The following is a 24,441-nucleotide window of genomic DNA, read 5'->3' as shown; positions in this document are numbered from 1 at the left end:
TGGAGAGATAGTAATGGTGGAGGGGTGGTAGTGGTGGAGGGATGGTAGTGGTGGAGGGGTGTTAGTGGTGGAGGGAAGGTAGTGGTGAAAATGTGGGTGGAGGTGTGGTAGTGGTGGAGGGATGGTAGTTGTGTAGGGATGGTAGTGATGGAGGGATGGTAGTGAGGGAGGAGTGGTAGTGGTGAAGGGATGGTAGTGGTGGAGTAATGGTAGTGATGGAGGGATGGTAGTGGTGGAGGAGTGGTAGTGGTGAAGGGATGGTAGTGGTGGAGTAATGGTAGTGGAGGGATGGTAGTGGTGGAGGGGTGGTAGTGGTGGAGGCATGGTAGTGGTGGAGGGGTGGTAGTGGTGGAGGGATGGTAGAGGCGGAAGGTTGGTAGTGGTGGAAGGATAATAGTGTTGAAGGAACGGTAGTTGGAGGGAGGGTAGTGGTGGAGGGATGGTAGTGGTGGAGGGATGGTAGTGGTGGCGGGATGGTAGTGGTGGAGGGGTGGTAGTGGTGGAGGGATGGTAGTGGTGGAGGGATGGTAGTGGTGGAGGGATGGTAGTGGTGGAGGGATGATAGTGGTGGAGGGATGGAAGTGGTGGAGGAATGGTAGTGGTGGTGGGATGGTAGTCTTGGAGGGGTGGTAGTGGTGGATGGATGGAATTGGAGGAGGGGTCGTAGTGGTGGAGGGATGGTAGTTGTGGAGGGATGGTACTGGTGGAGGGATGGTAGTGGTGGAGGAATGGTAGTGGTGGAGGGGTGGTAGTGGTGGAGGTATAGTAGTGGTGGAGGGGTGGTAGTGGTGGAGGGGTGGTAGTGGTGGAGTGATGTTAGTGGTGGAAAGATGGTAGTGGTGGAGGGGTGGTAGTGGTGGAGGGATAGTATTGGTGGAGGGGTGGTAGTGGTGGAGGGATGGCAGTGGTGGAGGGGTGTTAGTGGTGGAGGGATGGTAGTGGTGAAGGGGTGGTAGTGGTGGAGGGGTGGTAGTGGTGGAGGGGTGGTAGTGGTGGAAGGGTGGTAGTGGTGGAGGGGTGGTAGTGGTGGAAGGGTGGTAGTGGTGGAGGGGTGGTAGTGGTGGAGGGGTGGTAGTAGTGGAGGAGTGGTAGTGGTGGAGGGGTGGTAGTGGTGGAGGGATGGTAGTGGTGAAGGGAGAGTAGTGGTGGAGGGGTGGTAGTGGTGGAGGGATGTTAATGGTGGAAAGATGGTAGTGGTGGAGGGGTGGTAGTGGTGGAGAGATAGTAATGGTGGAGGGGTGGTAGTGGTGGAGGGATGTTAATGGTGGAAAGATGGTAGTGGTGGAGGGGTGGTAGTGGTGGAGAGATAGTAATGGTGGAGAGATAGTAATGGTGGAGTGTTGCAACCCCTGAATGGGTTACAATGATTATTATGTATATATAATGTATATTACCTTTTCATTTAATTTTATATTGCTTATATTTGCGATAATAGCTAAATCGTAAATGTATGACTTTATATTATTATTTGACTGTTATATTTTTATTTAGCTTATGTTGTTAGGATGTACATAATATGTGCTCAGTTAGTCTTGATTGTCAAACTACTGTAATTATCGCTTGTCGCTCGTTATACTGCCGGCTTCTGAGCTGCAGTTGTCCACGTAGCTATCACGTGATCGAGGGGGGGGTGTCCTCACCTCTCGTGAAGTAGTCAGTCTGCTGGAGACTCGCTCGCTGGTTGGACAGATTGTCTGTCTCATTATTCTTGTTAGTTCTGTAGAACTCTGTTCACAGAACATTGTATAGACTTAGTGATTTTCGAGGTTGTACTGAGGTTGTGTGTCACATTGACACTCTGAGCATCTCAGGTCCTTAGCTATAGCTTCTGACCTAATTTTGTACTGGTTCCTGTGTATTGTCACAGTCACAGTTTTACCTATGCTGAACATAGATTCAGTATTATGGGAGTCTTGTAACTTTGGTGGAGGATCTGCAGATGGTCCCTACTTAGTGTCGTTATATTATCTCCTTGTTCCTGATTGTGTCGCAGTCGCTTGATATTGCATTGCTATTGGGCTTAGCATTCTTTGTTGTTCAAGCAGACTGTTCGGGTTGCCAGTCGGTCAAGAAGTTAGTTTATTTGAGGACTTTGTCAGTCACTTGTTTAAGTCTTATTCGAGTCTTGAGACATAGCTAACTACTTAAGAGCACTTACACGCATACACACACTTGTACATATTTGTAATATCTTATTAATGTTAATGTACCTGACGGTACTTAAGAATTATAAATGTGATATGTGCTTTCAGCACAATAATATTGAACTCGAGAGATTGATTTTATTTTGATTGCTGTAATTTAATTTACTTTGATAATATATCTCTAGACAACTTATAGACTTAATAAATTTATTAAATTTTAATTTCTCTAGTTAGTAGCCTACCAGTTGTAATCCTAAAGCACTATTGAACCATACTGAATTTTAATGGTAGGATTGCTGGTTTCTTTTTCTGTCTCATAAACACGCTAGATAACAGGGATATCTTGCTACTACTACTTACACTTTGGTCACACTTCACAGACACGCACATGCATATATATATAAACATACATCTAGGTTTTTCTCTTTTTTCTAAATAGCTCTTGTTCTTTTTTATTTCTTCTATTGTCCATGGGGAAGTGGAAAAGAATCTTTCCTCCGTAAGCCATGCGTGTCGTATGAGGCGACTAAAATGCCGGGAGCAATGGGCTAGTAACCCCTTCTCCTGTATACATTTACTAAAAAAGAGAAGAAGAAAAACTTTATAAAACTGGGATGCTTAAATGTGCGTGGATGTAGTGCGGATGACAAGAAACAGATGATTGCTGATGTTATGAATGAAAAGAAGTTGGATGTCCTGGCTCTAAGCGAAACAAAGCTGAAGGGGGTAGGAGAGTTTCAGTGGGGGGAAATAAATGGGATTAAATCTGGGGTATCTGAGAGAGTTAGAGCAAAGGAAGGGGTAGCAGTAATGTTAAATGATCAGTTATGGAAGGAGAAAAGAGAATATGAATGTGTAAATTCAAGAATTATGTGGATTAAAGTGAAGGTTGGATGCGAGAAGTGGGTCATAATAAGCGTGTATGCACCTGGAGAAGAGAGGAATGCAGAGGAGAGAGAGAGATTTTGGGAGATGTTAAGTGAATGTATAGGAGCCTTTGAACCAAGTGAGAGAGTAATTGTGGTAGGGGACCTGAATGCTAAAGTAGGAGAAACTTTTAGAGAGGGTGTGGTAGGTAAGTTTGGGGTGCCAGGTGTAAATGATAATGGGAGCCCTTTGATTGAACTTTGTATAGAAAGGGGTTTAGTTATAGGTAATACATATTTTAAGAAAAAGAGGATAAATAAGTATACAAGATATGATGTAGGGCGAAATGACAGTAGTTTGTTGGATTATGTATTGGTAGATAAAAGACTGTTGAGTAGACTTCAGGATGTACATGTTTATAGAGGGGCCACAGATATATCAGATCACTTTCTAGTTGTAGCTACACTGAGAGTAAAAGGTAGATGGGATACAAGGAGAATAGAAGCATCAGGGAAGAGAGAGGTGAAGGTTTATAAACTAAAAGAGGAGGCAGTTAGGGTAAGATATAAACAGCTATTGGAGGATAGATGGGCTAATGAGAGCATAGGCAATGGGGTCGAAGAGGTATGGGGTAGGATTAAAAATGTAGTGTTAGAGTGTTCAGCAGAAGTTTGTGGTTACAGGAAAGTGGGTGCAGGAGGGAAGAGGAGCGATTGGTGGAATGATGATGTAAAGAGAGTAGTAAGGGAGAAAAAGTTAGCATATGAGAAGTTTTCACAAAGTAGAAGTGACGCAAGGAGGGAAGAGTATATGGAGAAAAAGAGAGAGGTTAAGAGAGTGGTGAAGCAATGTAAAAAGAGAGCAAATGAGAGAGTGGGTGAGATGTTATCAACAAATTTTCTTGAAAATAAGAAAAAGTTTTGGAGTGAGATTAACAAGTTAAGAAAGCCTAGAGAACAAATGGATTTGTCAGTTAAAAATAGGAGAGGAGAGTTATTAAATGGAGAGTTAGAGGTATTGGGAAGATGGAAGGAATATTTTGAGGAATTGTTAAATGTTGATGAAGATAGGGAAGCTGTGATTTCGTGTATAGGGCAAGGAGGAATAACATCTTGTAGGAGTGAGGAAGAGCCAGTTGTGAGTGTGGGGGAAGTTCGTGAGGCAGTAGGTAAAATGAAAGGGGGTAAGGCAGCCGGGATTGATGGGATAAAGATAGAAATGTTAAAAGCAGGTGGGGATATAGTTTTGGAGTGGTTGGTGCAATTATTTAATAAATGTATGGAAGAGGGTAAGGTACCTAGGGATTGGCAGAGAGCATGCATAGTTCTTTGTATAAAGGCAAAGGGGATAAAAGAGAGTGCAAAAATTATAGGGGGATAAGTCTGTTGAGTGTACCTGGTAAAGTGTATGGTAGAGTTATAATTGAAAGAATTAAGAGTAAGACAGAGAATAGGATAGCAGATGAACAAGGAGGCTTTAGGAAAGGTAGGGGGGTGTGTGGACCAGGTGTTTACAGTGAAACATAAGTGAACAGTATTTAGATAAGGCTAAAGAGGTCTTTGTGGCATTTATGGATTTGGAAAAGGCGTATGACAGGGTGGATAGGGGGGCAATGTGGCAGATGTTGCAAGTGTATGGTGTAGGAGGTAGGTTACTGAAAGCAGTGAAGAGTTTTTACGAGGATAGTGAGGCTCAAGTTAGAGTATGTAGGAAAGAGGGAAATTTTTTCCCAGTAAAAGTAGGCCTTAGACAAGGATGTGTGATGTCACCATGGTTGTTTAATATATTTATAGATGGGGTTGTATGAGAAGTAAATGCGAGGGTCTTGGCAAGAGGCGTGGAGTTAAAAGATAAAGAATCACACACAAAGTGGGAGTTGTCACAGCTGCTCTTTGCTGATGACACTGTGCTCTTGGGAGATTCTGAAGAGAAGTTGCAGAGATTGGTGGATGAATTTGGTAGGGTGTGCAAAAGAAAATTAAAGGTGAATACAGGAAAGAGTAAGGTTATGAGGATAACAAAAACATTAGGTGATGAAAGATTGAATATCAGATTGGAGGGAGAGAGTATGGAGGAGGTGAACGTATTCAGATATTTGGGAGTGGACGTGTCAGCGGATGGGTCTATGAAAGATGAGGTGAATCATAGAATTGATGAGGGAAAAAGAGTGAGTGGTGCACTTAGGAGTCTGTGGAGGCAAAGAACTTTGTCCTTGGAGGCAAAGAGGGGAATGTATGAGAGTATAGTTTTACCAACACTCTTATATGGGTGTGAAGCGTGGGTGATGAATGTTGCAGCGAGGAGAAGGCTGGAGGCAGTGGAGATGTCATGTCTGAGGGCAATGTGTGGTGTGAATATAATGCAGAGAATTCGTAGTTTGGAAGTTAGGAGGAGGTGCGGGATTACCAAAACTGTTGTCCAGAGGGCTGAGGAAGGGTTGTTGAGGTGGTTCGGACATGTAGAGAGAATGGAGCGAAACAGAATGACTTCAAGAGTGTATCAGTCTGTAGTGGAAGGAAGGCGGGGTAGGGGTCGGCCTAGGAAGGGTTGGAGGGAGGGGGTAAAGGAGGTTTTGTGTGCGAGGGGCTTGGACTTCCAGCAGGCATGCATGAGCGTGTTTGATAGGAGTGAATGGAGACAAATGGTTTTTAATACTTGACGTGCTGTTGGAGTGTGAGCAAAGTAACATTTATGAAGGGGTTCAGGGAAACCGGCAGGCCGGACTTGAGTCCTGGAGAAGGGAAGTACAGTGCCTGCACTCTGAAGGAGGGGTGTTAATGTTGCAGTTTAAAAACTGTAGTGTAAAGCACCCTCCTGGAAAGACAGTGATGGAGCGAATGATGGTGAAAGTTTTTCTTCTTCGGGCCACCCTGCCTTGGTGGGAATCGGCCAGTGTGATAAAAAAAATAATAATTGGACAAGGATACTAACTACTTGTTACGAAAACCCAGTAACAGGCTGGATGCTAGAAGGGCAGTCCTTTCTAGTATTCACTGGAGATCTCTAAGCTTTTAGAATCGCGTTTTTTGTAACAAATGGGATCCTGTCCGGGATGCTCTTGATCCAAGGTGTTGGAGAAATTGTCCAGTTTGACATACTAGTGAATCTATGATCAAACACTTTGAGTACTTTCCTAATCTGAAGACTTTGAGTTTAGTCTTGTACAACATACCAGGTGGATGTATGTACCTGACTGAGTCTCTTGATCCAAGGAGATGGAAATACTGTTTATGAGCTCTAGCTCTAAGACAACCAACACTAAAATTCCTATTGGGATTATAGTTTCCAATAATCACTCTCTCGTAGTAAAATTATTTTTGTGATGTATGCCAAAGTGAAACAGTTAATTGATACTCTGACTTCGTCTGAGTTAAGTACATTAAAACTTCAGACGTGTTGGCGAGTAGCCAAATATCTCGGTGTGACGTATAACAGGAATTACACAGCTGAAACTGTCAGAGCGTTAATTAAAGATATATTGTTTCCTGCTCATACAGAGATGTCTGATTATGATTCAGATTCAGAAAGCCTAGTGTCACAATTAGGAAGTATGGCTCTATTTGAAGTTGAAGAAAGAGCAACTAAGGCAGAAGTGAGCCTAGTGTCCGAGCCTAGTGTAGCTCAGTTCTCGCTCACGACTTCCCTCACTGACACATTAGTACAGAGTATAGCTGGTATGACTCAGCCTAATACTAGTACAGTGTATACTACACCTGTATCTACTTATCCTAGACCAGATCTAGACACTCTAGAGACGGCTGGACCAAGTGTCCGACCTAAGGACCGTCCAGACCATGTTAATTTCCCTACTCCTTGTTACGAACATAGTCAGTTGGTCCCTGAGTTATAGTGCTTTTCGTAACAAAAACTTAGTACGTCTAGGTACTCACTTCAGAGGAAAAGGAATTTTCTTAGTTTCTATTTAATTTATTAATAACCATAATAATCACTTAAATTCACCTTCTCATATTTTGCACTATGAGTAGAATACTTTTACCATTCGTCATTAAAACAACACAGTACTGGGTTTAGTATTTACAAATGGTTCTGAGCGAGTCACGAAATATTAGTATAGGCACATGCACAGGCGTTGCCTAAAAACTCTAACACATTAATAGATTTCTTATGATAGGGTTCACTTTACAATAAGTCCTCATACACTACAGAGGCTTGCTCACTTGGCTTCACTTTCTCTAAGAGCTTCTCAACCGCCTTCTCCAACCGAGATTAGTCTTAGCAATAAGCTCCCGAAAATTCCTGGGATTTTCTAGGGAGGCAAATGGTGGTTTAGAGGTGGATACTTCCCTCGACCCTTCCTGGTCCAAAGGAAGGTATGAACTGAACTCTGTGAGGCTTTACCAGCCCACTTTGTCTCGGTCGGAACAGGGGTTGAGCAGCTCGAAACACCTACTGGTGCTTGGCCAGGTCACCAGCAGTTGACACTAAACGACCTACCTAAATACAAAGCTAAGTAATACGACCAGATAATATTATAAAGTCGAGTAAATCCATTTTAGCTACTAATGGAATTACTCCTGAATATAATATTAAATGAAATAGCAAAAATAACATGTAAAAGTATACCATTGTGATAAACAGTACTTAAAATGAACAAAAGGGTGTAACATCCCCTTCCCACGACCAAATGTCGCACTGACAATAGGACACGAATAATCCTGAATCTTTTAGATACAGTAGAAGAACTGAAATACCAATATAGCAAGACTGATACATTTCACCGCCAATTTGTCCCAGACAATCTTCTTGTGTTCTGAAGGTATTCAAGGAGGATATTGTTAAGACGACAGACATCTGCCTCAACAGAATTGGGTTCTCTCTTGGTCTTGGGTGACACGAATGCTGTCTCTCAAGTAAAATGTAAGGACACAGCAACTGGTCTCCAAGCTTCATCCTCCATAACTAAACTGTAAACAGTACCACTCATTCACATAACTGTAGGCAAAAAAGGAAATATTAGGTGTAAGTTAGAACAAGGGCATATTGGTGCAACTGGTTTAAGGGCGGGACAAAGCATCCGCAATTACATTATGTTTGCCCTTTATGTGTAGGATTTTAATAGAAAAAGGTTGAATTCTAAGGGCCCACCTCTGTATTCTGGCATTCTTAGCCTTCATGGTATTAATGAACGTCAAAGGGTTGTGATCTGAGTATACTGTAATCTGATGAGGTGATGTTCCCAAGTAAACTTCAAAATGCTCGAGAGAGATAACCAGGGCTAGAGCTTCTTTTTCTACGGTTGCATAATTCTTTTGGTGTGGCTTTAAGGTGGAGGAATAATAACATATCGGATGTAGAATATCAGAGGAGTGGGAGGACTGCAGTAGTACTGATCCAACAGCATAACTGCTGGCATCTATATGTAACAGGAAGGGAAAGTTAAAATCAGGGCTTTTCAATACTGGAGAAGAGTTCAGTAATCGCTTTAACCTATTAAAAGCCATATTACATTCCTCAGACCAAGCGAATTTAATTTTAGAACTAGTTAGCGCGAAAAGGGGGGCGGCTATGTGTGAAAAGTTAGGGCAGAATCTTCTATAATACCCAGCCATTCCCAAAAATCTCTGCACCCCTTTTCTGTCTCTTGGTATAGGAAAGTCTACAATGGCTCTCACTTTTGCACTGATGGGTGCCACCGTCCCCTGACCTATATTGAAGCCCAAATACTTAATCATTGCTTGTCCAAATTTGCATTTGGACAAATTGATGGTAAAATTATAAGCATCTAATTTCTTAAAAAGAGCCTCCAGACGGACTAAATGTGAACTCCACTCTTCACTAAAGACTACTAGGTCGTCGAGGTAGGCTTCAACCCCCTCAAGGTTATAAGTAAGGTCATTCATAAGTCGCTGGAACGTGGATGCTGCGTTGCACAACCCGAATGGGGTAACCAAGTAGTTGAACAAGCCTCCATGCACTGTAAACGCTGATATGTCCTGAGCTCGGTCCGTCAGGGGCACTTGATAGTAGCCTCGCAGTAAGTCCAGCCGGCTCACATACTTGGCTCCGGCAACCATATCGATTAAATCATCTACCCTAGGCAAAGGGTAACCATCAGGAACTGTGACGGAATTCACCTTTCTATAATCCGTACACATACGATAGGTTCCATCTGACTTTGGGACTAACACACAAGGTGAGGCCCATGGGCTTTTGCTTCGTTCAATTAGTCCATGGGTCAGCAAAAAGTCGATTTCCTCCTTTAGAGCTTGGTGTTTAATAGGGCTTAAGCGATAAGGGGACTGCTTGATGGGTGCAGCTCCTTGGACATCCACGTCGTGTGTCCCCAACGTGCAACGCTTAGGTATATCGCCAAACAATGATGGGTACTTCAAAATCACATTTTTCACTTCTTTGGCTCTGTCACAGGCCAGATCTTTTAAAAAATCGTCCAGGGATCGTAGAACTTGAGTGTTTCTAAGACGGACTTCTATTCCTTTGGAGCAGTCCTCCAAATCCTCTGCTTCTTGCTGGGACTAGAAGAATGGCAGCGGTCGGGGCTAACCCTCCATAATATTTCTTCCATTGGTTAACATGGTATGTATGGTCTGATTTCTTTTTCCCTGGGGTACGAACAAGGTAATTCACTTCACTTAGTTTTTTAATGACTTCCAAAGGTCCCTCATATCTTGGTTTCAGTGCATGTCCGGGCATGAATTTTTGAGCCAATACTTTATCTCCGATGTTGAAAGAGCGAGAGGCCGCATGTTCATCATGTCGTAGTTTCATTTTAGCCTGGGCTTTCTTCAAGTTCTCTGCGGCTAGGTTCCTCGTGAAAGTGAGGTGTTCCTACATCAAAGCCGGGCATACCTGAACTGACGGAGTACGTCTTCCGGTCCATACATCTTTCAATACTGCGAGGGGTCCACGTACCGTATAACTATATATCAACTCAAAAGGGCTATACCCTAGACTTTCCTGCTCGCTTTCCCTTACGGCCAGGAGAAGGAAAGGAATGCCCTCGTCCCAGTCTTTACTGAATTGTTCACAGTAGGAACGCATCATCACCTTCAATGTTTGATGAAACCGTTCCAATGCTCCTTGGGACTGGGGCCTATAGCTCGTAGCGAGGATAGATCTTACACCAAGGCGTGACATGGCCTCCTTGAAGATTTTTGAAGTGAAGTTTGATCCTTGATCAGACTGGATCTCACGAGGCAGCCCTACCTGTGAGAAAAACTTTATTAAAGCGCGGACTATTGCGCGAGCATTTATTTTCCTCATGGGAATGGCTTCGGGGTAACGAGTGGCAGAATCCATTATAGTGAATAGGTACTGATTCCCCGCCTTGGTCCTGGGAAGTGGACCTACGCAATCGATGATTAAACGGGAAAAAGGCTCGCCATCTGAGGTGATAGGACAGAGAGGAGCTGGAGGTGGGGTATGAGCAGGTTTACAGATGGTCTGACAGACCCGGCAACTGCGAAGATGTTCCACCACGGTTTCCCGCATTCTAGGCCAAAAAAAGTATTTTGACAACTTTACCATAGTTTTCCTTACTCCTAGATGTCCTCCCATTGGACTATTATGGGCGACCTTCAATGCGAGCTCACGATAAATCCTAGGCAGGATTAATACATGCTTGGCCTTGGCAAAAGGTGCCCCTAGAGAATGTCTTCTGGTGGATTTCTTCATAAGTATACCCCTACTAGAATAAACACAGTCCTCTAGTTTCTCGGCCTCTTCCGTTATCAACAGCTTTCTTACTTTCTCCAACGAGGGGCCTTCCATCTGTGCTTGGATTAGATCTTCAGGTCTAAACTTTTTAGCACCTAAAGAATCTAAAGTTGATTCTAGCCCTGCAGACAGACGTCGCATCATTGGGCCAGTGGGTCGCACTAAACAATAGGTTCAAACCCAGATCAGCTTTGTCCTCTTCCTCCTCTGTTGATTCAGGAGTTAACCTGGTCGTTGCCATGGACCTAGTGACAACTCCCAGCGGAAATAATGATAGGTCCTTCCTATGAGCCTCAATCACGTAATCCTCTCCCGAGGTATTTTCTATCACCAGAGGTTCTTTCTTGATTCCTTCGTAGCTTAGGTCATTTCCTATCAGTAGGTCAGCAGACTTAATAGGAAATCCTTCATCTGATATACCGACAGTCGCATATCCTTTATAGCAACCCAGGTCTAGGTATATCCTATGGAGGGGAACTCTAGAAACGGCTCCTCCATAAGCCTCCAGAAGTGCATCTATCTTGATATAAGTGCGGTCAGACAAAGAGAGGATTCCCTTTTTTAACAATGTCAAGTAACTCCCCGTATCCCTATAGGTTTTAACAGGCACCACTTGGCACTCGTCAATACCAGCTTTTCCTTTTGAAAAATATGGGATCATTGCCTTTTCAATTTCTTGCCCCGAGATGGCCCTCGTCTCTGGTCATCTCAGTGAAGCAGTCTTCGGTCCTGCCGGCTCTAGATCCGCCTGTAAACATCCCTGCGTGTGGGCTACTGAAGACACCATCTGCACAGGAGCACCTTCTCGATACTTATATTTCCTATCCCTTTCCAGCTGATAACATTGGTTTCTCACATGACCTCTCTTTTGGCAATATGAACAGGACAAATTCTTCCTGACTTTATACACCACCTGGTTCTGTCGTGGTTGAAACCGGTCACCATTGCATGGCTTATCCAGGGTTCGAGAGGTCACTGCTTCTGAAGGAAATTTTTGGCGAGGTTCTGTTCTTGACTTAACTGGTCGAACCTTCTGGCCCAATTTTACTGCTTCTTCTCTGGATGTTCTATCACGGATCAGCTGGCTGGAGATCTCGTAGCGATCGGCCAGTGCAGCGGTCTCCATCACATCAGGTGTTGGACGGTCGATCAGGAACTTCCGCAAATCTCCAGATATAGAATTATAGAAGTCCTCTTGTAGTATTAATTGGGTTAAGCTGCTTACGGTGTTGCTTTGTGAGGCTCTTTGCCACCTCTCGAAAGCTACCTTCTTCTGCCTGGCGAAGTCCACCCAAGTTTGCCCTGGTAACCTTTGCAGAGTACAGAAGGCTTGCTGGTAGCTCAAAGGGAGTAGATCATAGGTCTCCAGTATGACCTTTTTGACGGAGTCATATTGTATGTACTTTTCGTAAGGCAAAGCCGCGGTACATTCTCGAGCTTTACCAGTCAGCGTCGTATGCAACAAGACAGCCCAGAAATTTTGGGGCCACTGCATAGCTCGAGCCTGATTTTCGAACGTATCGAAGTACGTGTCCAGATCAGACTCGCAAAACTTGGGCACCAAAGATGCTGCTTTATGAATGTCGAAAATATTTCTGGGAGCCTCGGGCCTCACAACTCCTTCCCTTTGCCGCTGACGTTCGTAGAGTATGGTGTCCCTCTCGAACTCTTCTGCATTCAGCCTCCTTTGGGCTTCTATTTGGGCCATTTGTAAAGTAATAAGGCGCTCCATTCTTTCGAACTGGCTCTGTGATATGGGCCCAATCGGTAGCGGAGGAGTTGGAGGATACAAGTTTTCCCGTCTTTCCTTGGGTCTAGCACCTGCGCTGGGTGCTTCTTGTGAACCAGGGTCGGAAACTGGGCGATTAGATGCCCCAATTTCAGGCACCTCTCCCAGAGATGTCCGCTCACCAGCAGCTCCCTTTGATTCTGGCTCAGCCACGTCACCAGAGGGTAGGAAAGTTGGAAGGCCACCAAGATCAAGTCCTTGTGCTCCAAGCGGTCGGTCCAAGTGTTCAAATTGAGATATTAGACTTGCCTCATCAGTATCGTCAATGTTATCCACCTCCCCTTGTTCCGGAAACAGCATGTTGCTCAAAATAGATCGAGTGGTCTCGGCGGTGTAATATTTGTTATACTTCACTCCTAGGCGTACGGCAATTTGCCAGCACTTCTGAAGTTTTAAAGACTTCAAATCTTCCAAGGTTAACTTACATATTAACTGTTGTATTTGAGCCTCCATAGTTAATTTTATGGGTACCTGAACAGCAGCTCACTTTCATGGGATTGGCACTTGGATCAGAGAGCGAATCGCGGACGGGCCCCCACTTTGTTACGAACATAGTCAGTTGGTCCCTGAGTTATAGTGCTTTTCGTAACAAAAACTTAGTACGTCTAGGTACTCACTTCAGAGGAAAAGGAATTTTCTTAGTTTCTATTTAATTTATTAATAACCATAATAATCACTTAAATTCACCTTCTCATATTTTGCACTATGAGTAGAATACTTTTACCATTCGTCATTAAAACAACACAGTACTGGGTTTAGTATTTACAAATGGTTCTGAGCGAGTCACGAAATATTAGTATAGGCACATGCACAGGCGTTGCCTAAAAACTCTAACACATTAATAGATTTCTTATGATAGGGTTCACTTTACAATAAGTCCTCATACACTACAGGGGCTTGCTCACTTGGCTTCACTTTCTCTAAGAGCTTCTCAACCGCCTTCTCCAACCGAGATTAGTCTTAGCAATAAGCTCCCGAAAATTCCTGGGATTTTCTAGGGAGGCAAATGGTGGTTTAGAGGTGGATGCTTCCCTCGACCCTTCCTGGTCCAAAGGAAGGTATGAACTGAACTCTGTGAGGCTTTACCAGCCCACTTTGTCTCGGTCGGAACAGGGGTTGAGCAGCTCGAAACACCTACTGGTGCTTGGCCAGGTCACCAGCAGTTGACACTAAACGACCTACCTAAATACAAAGCTAAGTAATACGACCAGATAATATTATAAAGTCGAGTAAATCCATTTTAGCTACTAATGGAATTACTCCTGAATATAATATTAAATGAAATAGCAAAAATAACATGTAAAAGTATACCATTGTGATAAACAGTACTTAAAATGAACAAAAGGGTGTAACACTCCTCCATTACCCACTGGTCCTATCTCTCAGGAACAGTTTGAGAGGTTTGAACGCCTCCTTATGTTGCAGACTGCACAAATTGAGGCACAGAGGAGATTGAACGAAGAAGATTTCCAAAGAGAAAATGTTCGTCTGTTAAGACAACAGACTGATATATCACAGGACACATTTAATGTGCAGAAAGCTGCATCCATGGTTCCTAAGTTTTTTGAAAGTGACTTAGACACCTATTTTGATGTGTTTGAGAACCAGGCACGTGCTATGAACTGGCCACGTAAGCACTGGGCAACATTGCTGCATACAGCGTTGACGGGAAGAGCTCAAACGTGTTCTGCAGCCTTACCATTTGCCAAGTACATTAGTTATGACGCTGTCAAACAAACTATTCTAGAGACATATAACTTGTTACCTGTAAGTTATCAAAGAGCATTTCGTACGTTACAACGACGACAAGATCAAACTTGTGTAGAGTTTGCTCGTGAGAAAAAAGTTGCATTTGAGAGATGGACTAGAGCTGCCAAGTGTAACAACTACGACAGTCTTGTTCAGTTGTTACTACACGAAGAGTTTAACAACTGTATGCCTGCTGACATACAAGAATATCTGATCGATCATGCTACCTCAGATATTCTGGAAACTGCAGCATTAGCAGACAATTACGAGATTTCTCACAAACTTGTACGTACTAAAACACAGAGAAACAAGGCAACTAAAAATTGTCCTAGAAGTTGGCAACCTAAATCAGCTGCTCATTGCCGGCCTGATGTACCTGCTACTGTAACTTCTCGTACCTTTACCAGGAAAACTCACAATCCTGAATCTGTCTCTGTGGCTAGACAGAAATCTGATATCGAGAAGAAGAAAGTTAAATGTACCTATTGTAACAGAAAAGGACATACTAGAGAGTATTGCTATAAGTTAGAAAGAGATACGAGAAACAGTCGTGCGGCTGGCGCTCCCACTCAAGTCGTATCCTCTTCCGTGCAACAAAGACACCAAAAGCCTAGCAATGCCCCTGATCCTACTGTTTTAGATAATGTTACTCAGGATAGATGACTAGCGTCAGAAAGTGTATCTGACGAAAAGATTCGTTCAGCGATGAGTCCTTACTTTTCAAGAGATAAAGTAGGATTTGACGAATCACATCTAACTGAAATAATTACTTTCAGAGACACTGGCAGTTATCTCACGTTATTAAGAGAAGATGTACTGCCCATAACTGACGATACCTATTGCAAGATAGATGTATTGTTAGAAGCCTATGGAGGGGCTGTTATAAAAGTGCCTCTGTTTATATTGAAACAAGCTATTATGCTGGTTATATTTCAGTGGGTATGTCCAGTGGTGTATTTCCCATCAGGTCAGTGGACTTGTTGATAGGGAACGATATCCTTCATGCTGGTATATGTAAAGAACCACTTGTGATTGGTAATAACACTGATGATAATTATGCCATTGAAGCTTGTAGAGAGAAACCTATTTTATTTCCTCTCAGCGCAATTACTAGAGCTATGTCAAAGATTCAACAACCATCCTTGTCTCCTGTTGAGTTAGTTGATGACAATGATTTGGGGTTGAATATGTTGTTTAGTGACGCTCTGCGCCCAGGATCATTAACACTGACTCCCCCCGGTCATCAACCTAGTCAGGACACAACTGATGTTAAATTTCTAACTCATGATGATTTAATCAAGGATCAGTTTGTTGATCAGTCATTGGAAAGACTGAGAGATATAGCAGTTACTGAGAGTGAAGCAAAGGATCTCGATAATTGTTACTATTATAGTAACGGTGTACTGATGGAGAAAAACACATGTAAGTTGTCAGCTGATAGTGTTTCCATCACAGTCAAGCATCTAGTTGTGTTACCAGTTACATTTCGTGAACAAGCCATTGATTTTGCTCACAATAGTCCCATAGGAGGACAATTGGGTGTCAAGAAGACACTCGGTAAACTGGCAAAACATTTTACTTGTCCAATGAAGGAAACAGTAGCTGATCATGTGCGACATTGCCACGAGAGATACAATCAGATCAGGGATCTAATTTCACTTCTAAGATCTTTCGAGAAGCATTATCTCACCTAGGAATAAAGTCTGTACTTTCAACCAGTTATCATCCACAGTCACAAGGTGCTCTAGAGAGATTTCATCAGACATTGAAGTCTATGATGAGAGCTTATTGTGAACATTTTTCTAGAGACTGGGATGAGGGTATACCTTTTCTTCTGTTCGCTATGAGAGAAAGTGAGCAAGAAAGTTTCGGATTTAGTCCGTTTGAATTAATATTCGGACACCAAGTGCGTGGTCCTCTCGCAGTGTTAAAAGACGTGTGGACAGGAAAATCAAATCCATCATTGAGTACTTCACCTTCATTAATGCAGCAACATTTGACAGCCGCTAGAGAGCTAGCTTCGAAAAACCTAGTTTCAGCCCAAGCTAGAATGAAGCAACATTATGACAAGCGTGCTGTCTCTCGTTCTTTTAAAGCAGGAGATAAGGTGATGGCTCGGAAATTAGTACCAGGTCATGCTCTACAAGCCAGGTATGATGGTCCCCTGGAAGTAGTGAAAAAGCTTAGCGACGTAAATTATTTGGTACGCACGCTTGGGAAAAAGAAATCTAATCATGTGTACCATGTTAACCAGCTCAAGGCATACTACGCTAGTCCTCTACCTACTACTTCTATTCTTCCTAGGACAGAGGAAGAAAACGTCAGTCTACCTGACATCTCTAGAGGTATAGAGGTTCGTTTAGAAAATTCAGTGACTCTACAATCACTAGACGATTTTCTTAGTAACCTTGGGATTGATAAAGCTGGTGATATTAAAAACATGATTTTGCATTTCCCTGAATTGTTCGGTGATGTTCCTAAACGTTGTACTCTGGGTGTACATGACGTTGATGTACAGGGAGCATCACCCATTAAGCAATCACCATATAGGATGAGTCCAACAAAGCATAAAACATTGAGAGAAGAGGTTGATTTTCTGTTATCTCACGGACTTATTGAAAGCAGTAAAAGTCCATGGGCATCTCCCTGTATTTTAGTGCCTAAACCTGACGGTAGTTTCAGGATGTGCACTGATTACAGGAAAGTGAACTCTGTCACCTTGCCTGATGGTTATCCTCTACCTCGCATAGACGACCTTATTGACCGTGTGTCAGGAGCCCAGTTTGTCAGCCGTTTAGATCTCTTACGAGGCTATTATCAAGTCCCGCTTACTGAACGTGCTCAAGAAATATCTGCTTTTACTGTTCAAGATGGATTGTTTAACTACCTCGTCACCCCCTTCGGCCTATGTAACGCGGCTTCTTCATTCCAACGTATAATGAACGAGTTGACCCACAACTTAGAAGGAGTAGAAGCCTACCTTGACGACTTAGTGGTGTACAGTGACGCGTGGGAACAGCACTTGACGCGTCTCAGAGGATTGTTTGAGAGACTGGCGCACTACAACTTCACTGTCAACTTAGCCAAATGTAGTTTTGGTCAAGCCAAGATTACCTATCTAGGCTTTTGTATCGGCCAAGGTGAGGTTGCTCCTATTGAGGCTAAGGTTCGTGCAATTTCTGAATTTCCAGTGCCACAGGATAGGAAAGGAGTACAGAGATTCCTGTGTATGGCAGGATATTATCGCAGGTTCTGTCCAAACTTTTCTCAGATTGCAGCTCCTCTTACTGAGCTTACTAGTAGCAAAGTTCAGTTCACCTGGACTAGAGATTGTTCAGACTCGTTCAAAAGGTTGAAGCGCTTGCTATCCTCTGCTCCTGTGATGAAGAGTCCTAATTTCAATCTTCCCTTCTTTTTACATATAGATGCGAGTGGTTATGCAGTGGGCGCTGTGTTGCTCCAACAGTCAACATCCACTGACATTCTCCATCCTATATGTTACTATTCATCTAAGCTTAAACGACACCAGAAAAATTATGCCACTATTGAGAAAGAGGCTCTAGCTCTTGTGGTGTCCTTGGAACATTTTGACGTGTATTTGGGCACTTCCCCATTTAAAATTAACGTTTTTTCAGACCACAATCCACTCACCTATATAAACACCATGAAGAGTAAGAATGCTAGGATCATGAGGTGGGCTCTCAGAATCCAACCTTATTCTATTAGTATAAAACACATAAGTGGTCATTGTAATGTAATTGCTGACGCTCTGTCTCGTCCTTAATAATTATCATTTACATTAAATTAACGTAATTTTATGCCCAAATACCTTTTGTTACTTGCTATCTCAAATTCAGTAAAGTAACGTAATCCCTCCAGCCCATATTAACTATATATACTCATGTCATGTCTAATTATTATATTTATATATTCACAGTAATGTTGTGTGAGGAGGAAACAAGCTGAGTGTTGAGTGAGTAGTGTGGTGCGGGTGATGTACTGCGTGACGCAACACTGTCCTGCCGCAGACCTTCCCCCTCACTACACACCTTAAGCTGTTTCATACTCAGATGTTCATACTGCCTAGCATTCCACAACCACTACTTAAGAGTGGAATGCAGTCTCCTCTACTATGATCTAGCCTCAACGTGCCCTCCTTGTCAGCGCTATCCTGTCTCTACACTGATGTACATAACCACGAGTATACAGAGATACGATACTGTGTACTGCCCTAGTACCTAGTGACGGACGCTGTGAAATTGTAGAGGTGCTTGGCACAAGAAAGACTCTGATTAATGTTTAATTTTTATATTGATAATAATATTGATATGAGTAATCAGAAATAATGTGAAAAACAACATGCAACTCCTAGTGCGACCCTCTGTCGTGTTGGGGGGGGGGGGGGTGTTGCAACCCTTGAATGGGTTACAATGATTATTATGTATATATAATGTATATTACATTTTCATTTAATTTTATATTGCTTATATTTGCGATAATAGCTAAATCGTAAATGTATTGCCTTATATTGTTATTTGACGTAGCTTATGTTGTTAGGATGTTACATATTACATATTGTTAGGATGTATATAAAATGTGCTCAGTTAGTCTTGATTGTCAAACTACTGTAATTATCACTTGTCGCTCGTTATACTGCCGGCTTCTGAGCTGCAGTTGTCCACGTAGCTATCACGTGATCGAGGGGGGGTGTCCTCACCTCTCGTGAAGTAGTCAGTCTGCTGGAGACTCGCTTGCTGGTTGGACAGATTGTCTCATTATTCTTGTTAGTTCTGTAGAACTTTGTTCACAGAACATTGTAAAGACTTAGTGATTTTCGACGTTGTACTGAGGTTGTGTGTCACATAGACACTCTGAGTATCTCAGGTCCTTAGCTATAGCTTCTGACCTAATTTTGTACTGGTTCCTGTGTATTGTCACAGTCACAGTTTTACCTATGCTGAACATAGATTCAGTATTATGGGAGTCTTGTAACTTTGGTGGAGGATCTGCAGATGGTCCCTACTTAGTGTCGTTATATTATCTCCTTGTTCCTGATTGTGTCGCAGTCGCTTGATATTGCATTGCTATTGGGCTTAGCATTCTTTGTTGTTCAAGCAGACTGTTCGGGTTGCCAGTCGGTCAAGAAGTTAGTTTATTTGAGGACTTTGTCAGTCACTTGTTTAAGTCTTATTCGAGTCTTGAGACATAGCTAACTACTTAAGAGCACTTACACGCATACACACACTTGTACATATTTGTAATATCTTATTAATGTTAATGTACCTGACGGTACTTAAGAATTATAAATGTGATATGTGCTTTCAGCACAATAATATTGAACTCGAGAGATTGATTTTATTTTGATTGCTGTAATTTAATTTACTTTGATAATATACCTCTAGACAACTTACAGATTTATTAAATTTTAATTTCTCTAGTTAGTAGCCTACCAGTTGTAATCCTAAAGCACTATTGAACCATACTGAATTTTAATGGATAATTGGACAAGGATACTAACTACTTGTTACGAAAACCCAGTAACAGGCTGGATGCTAGAAGGGCAGTCCTTTCTAGTATTCACTGGAGATCTCTAAGCTTTTAGAATCGCGTTTTTTGTAACATGGAGGGGTGGTAGTGGTGGAGGGATGGTAGTGGTGGAGGGGTGTTAGTGGTGGAGGGAAGGTAGTGGTGAAAATGTGGGTGGAGGTGTGGTAGTGGTGGAGGGATGGTAGTTGTGTAGGGATGGTAGTGATGGAGGGATGGTAGTGAGGGAGGAGTGGTAGTGGTGAAGGGATGGTAGTGGTGGAGTAATGGTAGTGATGGAGGGCTGGTAGGGGTGGAGGGGTGGGAGTGGTGGAGGGATGTAGGAGGGATGGTAGTGGTGAGTGACGATAGTGGTGGAGGGATGGTAGTGGTGGAGTGCGGTAGTGGTGGAGGGACGGTAGGAGGGTGGCAGCAGGAGGGACGGTGGCGGAAGGTCACAGTGGCGTAATGATACGTTGTACGAACGAAGCTGGTGGAGGGAGGCAGGTGATGGATGGTAGTGGTGGAGGATTGGCAGTGGTGACGGACAGAGCGGTGGAGGGCGGTAGTGGTGGAGGACGGCAGTGGTGTGAGGATAAAGGCGGTGAGGGATGCAGGTAGAGGGACGCAGTGGTGATGGACAAAGGTGATAATCAGAGCGTGGCGGTGGGATGGCAGTCTCGGAGGCGCAGGGTGATGGATGGTAGGAAGGATGGTGAGGAGATGGTAGGAAGGATGGAATTGAGGAGGGGTCATAGGGGAGGGATGGCAGTGGTGAGGGGATGGTACTGGTGAGATGGTAGTGGTGGAGGGGTGGCAGTGTGAGGGGGGTGGAGGGAGGTAGTGAGGAGGTGAGGGGTGTAGGTGGAGGGGGGTAGGTGAGGTGTGCAGGTGAGGCAGTGGTAGAGAGGCAGGTGGAGGGGGTAGGAGGTGCAGGGTGGAGGGGGTAGGTGAGGAGTGTAGTGGTGAGGGGGTAGTGTGAGGCAGGTGGAGTGGGGCAGCAGAGGTAGTGTGAGGGGTGGTAGGTGGAGGGGGTAGGTGAGGTGGAGACAGAGGTGCAAACAGGAGGGGGGCAGTGCTGGAGGGGTGGTGGTGAAGGCAGGGGGAGGCAGCAGGAGGCAGTGTGGAGGGGGCAGTGCGTGAGGCAGGTGATGGAGGGACATATGAGGATATGGCAGTGGCGGAAGTGATTGAACGAGTGATGGAGGGATTGTAGTGGTGGAGTGCGGAGTGTGGTGATGGATGGCAGTGGTGATGGACGGCAGTGGTGGCGGACGGTGCGGTGGCGCGGATGGTGTGGTGGAGGCAGGTGATGGACGGTATGGTGATGGACAGTAGCGGTGATAATGGCAGTGGCGGAGGGACGGCGTGATGGGACAGGTGGAGTGACGGCAGGTGATGTGAAGGCAGTGATGTGACGGCAGCGGCATGGGACGGCAGCAGATGGACAGCAGGTGAGGGATGCAGGCTGGTGGAGGGAGGGGTAGTGGTGGATATTGGCAGTGGAGGGATGGTGGTGGAGGGACGGCAGCTGCGGAGGAGGCAGGTGGAGGGACGGTAGTGGAGGGATGGCAGTGGTGGCGGATGCAGGTGGAGGCAGAGTGGTGAGGACGGCAGTGGTGGAGGATAGCAGCGTGAGGGACGCAGGTGGAGGATGGTGGCGGAGGGACGAAGGTGGAGCGAATGGCAGTGGTGGAGGGATGCAGGTGGCGGACGGCAGCAGGAGGGTGGTAGTGCGGTGAGGATGGTGCAGAGGCAAGCAGGGCGGATAAAGGCAGGTGAAAATGTGGGTGATGCGCGGTAGCAGATACTTGGTAGCTGTGCAGGGACGGCAGTGATGGAGGGATTGCAGTGAGGAGGAGCAGTAGTGGTGAAGTGGATGGTGGTGAGCAACAGCAGTGATGGAGGATGGTAGTGGTGGAGGGTGATGGTGGAGGGATGGTAGTGGCGGAGGGACGATAGTGGTGGAGGGATTATGGTGGTGGAGGGCAGTGGTGGAGGATGGCAGTGCGTGCGGTGGTAGGTGAGGGATGGCAGTGGCGAAGGTTGGTAGTGGTGGAAGGATAATAGTGCTGAAGAACAGGCTGGTGGATGGAGGCAGTGGTGGAGGGATGGCGGTGAGGGATGGTAGTGGTGGAGGGCAGGGTGCGAGGCAGGTGGAGGGCGCAGCGGTGGATGGACAGAGCGGTGGAGGGACGGTAGCGGTGATGGATGGGCAGGTGATGGACGGGGCTAAGGAGGAACGGTATGGTGGTGGATGGCAGTCCTGGAGTGCGGCAGTGGTGATGGACGGCAGTGTAAATGATGCAGTGTAAGAGGAGGGATGGCAGTGGTGGTAATGATGAACTGGAGGAGGGGTCGAGGTGGAGGGATGGTAGTGGGTGGGAGGATGGCACTGGTGGAGGGGATGGTAGTGGTGGAGGGGTGGTAGGTAGAGGTAGTGGTGGAGGGGGGGTAGGTGGAGGAGTGGTAGTATGAGGGGTGGTAGTGGTGAGGGGTAGTGTGAGGGGCAGGTGAGAGGCAGTGTGGAGGGCAGGTGAGGGGCAGCAGAAGGGGGCAGGAGGAGTGGTAGGGTGGAGGTGGTAGTGGTGGAGGGTGTGGCAGTGAGGCAGGGTGGAGAGGTAGGTGAGGTGGTAGGTGGAGGGGGCAGGTGAGGTAGGCAGAGGTGGCAGTGGTGGAGGGTAGAGGTGGTAGGTGGAGGCAGGAGGGTGGTAGTAGAGGCAGTATATGGAGGTAAGAGGTGGCAGGTGGAGTGAGGCAGCTGGAGGGGGCAGTGGTGAGGCAGGTGGTGGAGGTGACAGTGGTGATGGGGTAGGTGAGGTGTGGTAGTGGTGGAGGGTGGTAGTGGAAGGGGGTAGGTGGAGGGGGTAGGAGGAGGCAGGGTGGAGGGAGGTAGTGTGAGGGGGTTAGTGGTGAGGCAGTGGTGTAGGGGTGGTAGTGGTGGAGGGTGGTGGTGAGGGGCAGTAGTGCAGGAGGGTAGTTTGGAGGGTTGTGGTGGAGGGCAGGTGAGGGGCAGTGGTGCAGGCAGAGGCAGGGTATGTGGCAGGTGAGGTGGCAGTGGTGAGGGCACAGTGGTGAGGGCAGGTGAGGCAGTGGTGAGAGGCAGGTGAGGGGAGACAGGGCAGTGGTGGAGGCAGGTGAGAGGCAGTGGTGGAGGGGGCAGGTGAGAGGGTAGTGGTGGAGGGGTAGGTGGAGAGGCAGGTGGAGGGGGGGCAGGTGAGAGGCAGGAGGGTAGGTGGAGCGGTAGTGTGGAGGGGGGCAGTGGTGAGGGGTAGGTGGAGGGGGGGAGGAGAGGTAGTAGGAGGGGGCAGTGGCAGGGGGCAGGGTGACAGGTGTGGTGGTGAGGCAGTGGAGAGGGGGCAGTGGTGGAGGCAGGTGACAGGGCAGTGGTGAGGGGGCAGTGGTGAGGTATGGTGAGGGGGCAGGGTGGAGGGGCAGGTGAGGTAGTGGTGAGGTGCAGGTGAGGTAGCAGAGGTAGTGGTGAGGCAGGCAGATAAAGGTAGAGGCAGGAGGCACGTGTGAGAGGCAGGTAGGGGCAGCAGGTGTGTGTGGTGGAGGGCATGCAGGGGTAGGTGAGAGGGTAGGTGAGAGGGGCAGTGTGAGGGGGAGTGGAGGGGCAGGGTGGAGTGGCAGGTGAGAGGGTAGTGGTTAAGGGGGCAGGGAGAGGCAGGTGAGGGGTGGTGAGGGCAGGGTGGAGGGTTAGTGTGAGGGGCAGGTGAGGCAGGTGGAGGGGTTAGGAGAGGGGCAGTGGTGAGGGTGCAGGTGAGGCGGTGGAGGGGAAGTGGTGAGGGGTGCAGGGTGAGGCAGTAAGAGGGGCAGGGTGAGGGCAGGTGGAGGCAGGTGGAGGCAGCAGAGGTGTGAGGAAGAGGGGTAGGTGAGAGGGCAGTGGTGGAGGGGGCAGGTGAGGGGTAGGTGAGAGGTAGTGGTGGAGTGGGGTAGTGGTGAGGCAGTAGGTGAGGGGGTAGTGTGAGGCAGGTGAGGTTAGAGGTGGAGGTGTGGTGTGAGGGGCAGAGGGGGGTAGGTGAGGGGCAGTGGTGAGGTAGTGGTGAGGTAGTGGTGGAGGTAGTGGAGGGCAGTGTGGAGAGAGTAGTGTATGTAGTGGTGAGGGGTAGGTGAGGGGTAGTGGTGAGGTAGGTGGAGGGGGTAGACAGGTAGTGTGAGGGGGCAGGTGAGAGGTAGTGTGGAGGGAAGAGGCAGAGGTAGTAGGAGGTAGGAGGGGAAGAGGTGAGGCAGTGGTGGGGTGCAGGTGAGAGGCAGTAGGAGGGGGCAGGTGAGGCAGGTTTAGGCAGGTGAGAGGTGGTGAAGGAGGGGGAGGTGTGGAGGGGGTAGTGGTGGGAGGGGGCAGGGTGAGAGGGAGCAGTGGTGGAGGGGGTGGTGTGAGGGTGGTAGGTGGAGGGGGTGTAGGTGTGAGGGGTAGTGGTGAGGGGGGAGTGTGAGGGGTAGTGGAAGGAGGGTGGGTGGTGAGAGGCAGTGTGGAGCGGGGTAGTGAGAGGGGTAGTGGTGGGAGGGCAGGTGAGGGGCAGGGTGGAGGGGCAGTGGTGAGGCAGGTGGAGGCAGGTGAGGGGGAAGTGGTGAGGTGCAGTGTGAGGTGGCAGTGGTGAGAGGCAGGTGGAGGGGGTAATGCAGGAGGTGAGGTGGAGGCAGAGTGGTGGAGGGCAGGTGGAGGGGGCAGTG

The sequence above is a fragment of the Cherax quadricarinatus genome, chromosome 26 (genome assembly GCF_038502225.1).
Source record: "Cherax quadricarinatus isolate ZL_2023a chromosome 26, ASM3850222v1, whole genome shotgun sequence".
Lineage (NCBI taxonomy): Eukaryota > Metazoa > Arthropoda > Malacostraca > Decapoda > Parastacidae > Cherax > Cherax quadricarinatus.
The sequence above is the reverse complement of the archived record's forward strand: the minus strand, read 5'-3'. Positions refer to the sequence as shown.